Raw genomic sequence first — 3,471 nt, forward strand, 5'->3', positions numbered from 1 at the left:
ATTCTGAAGCTGAGTGTACCTCAGGTTCAGATCATCATATTCTGTCCTTGGGACTCGGACAGAAAAGCGAACAGTTAGGATATGCCGGCACAAGGTCACAACAAATTGGTTGGTTGCACAACAAAAATATATCCTTCCCAGGACAGTGATCCATGCTGCTGACTTGTCCTGGAGTTTCAGAAGGAGCAGGCTGAGTTGGTGGAGTGTTAACCCTTTCATCTCGTCTCCTTTTCCTATGGTACCTTAACATAAAAAAGCTAAATTAATGAACAGAAATACTGATCAGAGGCCATATTACAGGAAATTCCCAACTTGCAGATCCCATCGTAACTGTTTGGTTACGATTAGATATTAGGTTATGATTTGCTTAATACCAACTGGAGAAAATCCTATCTTAGACATCCCTATCTTCACTTTAAACTTAAGATGGTAAATATTTGTAATACAGCCCCATTTTCTCAAAGCCAGCAGCTGCAAGCTCCAAAGTGCACTGAATAGCATGAAATGAAAGAGGGGAAAAGTAATTCTGAAACGATTAGGGAGTGTTAGGCCCAATTATTCTTACCTTTCCACCGTTGCCTCGGGGATCTGACTGTTTTGTGTCCTTAAACACAGAGGGCACAAAATCAGGATTCTGTGAGTCCAGTGACGCCTCACCTGTAAATAGCCAGACACACCAAACTAGCCAAATAATAGCAGCTAACGCTGCTTATCGGTTACTTTAGATATTAGTCTCCATCTAAACCAGACATTCCAGTGAAACCAAAGAGTACATAGATAACTTACCTGTTATAAAATGGCCACTGCAAACGCCAGCATTTTGGATCGTGTCCTCAGTCCAGTTTTCATCAATACGTTTGATGGCTTGCAGCCACAGGCGCCTCCGGTTGCTCTGAAATGGCCGTGATCCCGTCGGAATTGGGTAAAACTTCAGTCCGCTGTTGGTAGAGTAGAGATTCGTACAGCCAAACACACAAGAACCGGACATTTTGATGCTGGTTATACTTCTGAATAAACTTTGTAATCTCCTCTTCCTCGTCTGAATCCGTGAATGAATGGGAGACTTGGGGGTAGCATTTCACTTCCGTTGCCTAAATGCGCGCGCATACTTTTGATGACGTAGGCTGTAAAAGGGTCTATGCAGAGAGCAGAATTATGAAGACTTGCAAACCATAAACTGACATTACCTCTTGTGGATGGCATGGCCACAGGACTTGAGACTCCTCCCTGCTTATGACTTTTAAGTTATTCAGGCCGTTCTGACTAAACATTTCAGGGTTTGCCATCAAACAACTAAAGGACATAATTATAATCCTTATCCCAGTCACTGTTTGAGAAAGAATCAGTTTTGCATTATCACGACCTCTCTGATATCGCAGAGGGAAAGAACTCCAAGCTTGATCACAGACCAGCATCAAGCCGTCTTTGTTAGAGGTCAGAAAGAAACGTTTTGGAGTTTATCCAGGCCATGGGCCGAGCACAACTCGTGGCTCATTGTTCAGAGGTCAGCGTGTGAAATCATGTAATGGTGACTATGGATCTGTATCCAAAGGCCTTTAGAAAATCCATTCTTTCACCATGAGGTGTGACCCACTAGTCTCAGTTCATTTGGCTTCAGGATAAGGTTGCATGACATAGCGTGATTGTGAATACTGTACACAGGGGCCATCGATCCTGCTTGTATTCCTCCTTTCAAATGTTTCTGCAAATCCTTGTAATGGTCTGGCCGAGTTTACCACTTTCTTATCAAAACTCTTTTGGATAGTTCTTGCATGCATCCATGTTACCTGTAGTGATTTAGAATTCAAATGGGCATGTTTATACTATTATTGTGTTAGGGATATAGGCTATTAACGCTTTGCCCCTGGTATACCGTGCGATCTGTATGTGGATATGTTATTTGGATAATGAACAATCAGACAACTGGTATTTATATGCATCCTCATTAGCTGCAATTATATGAACGCTTTCTTCTTTTTGTGAATCAATCTGACAGACGATTCCCCTGAAAGTGTTTACACGAGTGCTAAATGAAATGATCTGACAAGGTGTCCTCGTTATATGCTCCTCAGAGAGGAATCAGAAGGAACATAGACATGAGAAGTTTTCATCTGTGGGATGAAAGGCACCACCGTATTATTCTGATCAAGGTTACATGAGGAATTTTTATTCTGACTGGGCTGTAACTACAAAAAAAAAAACCCTACAAAAACACATATATCCAACATATCCACAAAAAAAAAATCACTGTCCAAGAGAGCGAATGCCAGGATGACTGTCGGAACTGCCGGTTTGCATGGGCCAGCAGTTAGCTTAGCCTGCCCTGCTTCTGCATCCTGTCAGACCGTCCAAGGAGCTCCAGGCAGGGTGGTGGTGCCTGGGCCCACTGGACGTTGCAGGCCAGGCTCTCCTAGCCGATCCAACACTAACTCTCCCAGCCAGACACCTTCAACACACCTCCCTGCACTCCGCATGACGACACCAAAAACACAGTCAACGCTAGGCAAGAGCGCCGCCGGACCGCCCTCGGTGTTATCGGAACTGCCAGTCTGCATGTGCTAGCAGTTAGCTTAGCCTGCCTCACTTCCGCATCCTGTCAGACCGCCCTCGGTGTTTCCTGTATGGGCACAGCTCCAGGCAGGGCCGTGGTCCCTGGGCCCACAGGATGCAGCAGACCAAGCTTTCCCAGCCGATCCAGCGCCAGCTCTCCCAGCCATTAAACGAAGACACAAACTTAGACGTAGACGTGGATAAAGATACTGCATGGACGGTACTGGGTGAGGCCGCCGCAAACGTAAGTTCGCGCCACCATCTTCCCACACTGGTACTGGGTGAGGCCGCTGCCATCGTGAATTCATGCCACCATCTTCCCACACCGGAAGCAGAATCAGATCTAATTTTTTACTCACGCCATGCAAAGAGAACATGTGGGTGGGGAGATGTCTTTGTATTATCTTCAAAACCAGTGGTCAAACAAATCGGTGTCAAAACTTTTCCATGAAGGGGTAGTTTTAACAACTCCAAGGCATAAGGGTCAAAATTGTATAAATCTGATCTGGCAGCGGTTTAGCAGAGCCGATCATGTTCCGATTATAATGCGTTTTCCTTATCCATATAGTGTATCCGGATCATCCAGATACAGATCACATGTCTACACCAGGTGTAAATAGGGTCTCTTTGTATGTAGTATAGCTGGACTAAGTGTGAGATGAGTGTTTTTATATATGAGTGTTTTTTATATTCCATCTCTCTCTTAGTCAGCCTCAGCTTCTCTCTTACGCACACACACACACACACACACACACACACACACACACACACACACACACACACACACACACACACACACACACACACACACACACACACACACACACACACACACACACCTCAGCCTATATGGAGTATAGAAGCCGGCATTGTCCGGCCAATCCACCTGATTTAGTCCCCAGAACGGATCAGGCCTTATTT

The 3,471-nt window shown here is 45.0% G+C and overlaps 1 long non-coding RNA gene across 1 annotated transcript; it reads right to left on the minus strand.

The window, feature by feature from the left end:
* Positions 1-227: 227 nt before the first annotated feature.
* Positions 228-896, minus strand: LOC130113739 (uncharacterized). Its single transcript, XR_008810351.1, has 3 exons — positions 787-896; positions 566-604; positions 228-242 (listed from the first exon to the last, which is right to left on the minus strand). It is a non-coding gene; the product is annotated as an uncharacterized LOC130113739 (long non-coding RNA).
* Between the last annotated feature and the right edge of the window lie 2,575 nt (positions 897-3,471).

Source organism: Lampris incognitus, chromosome 6 (assembly GCF_029633865.1).
Source record: "Lampris incognitus isolate fLamInc1 chromosome 6, fLamInc1.hap2, whole genome shotgun sequence".
In the NCBI taxonomy this organism is placed as follows: Eukaryota; Metazoa; Chordata; class Actinopteri; order Lampriformes; family Lampridae; genus Lampris; species Lampris incognitus.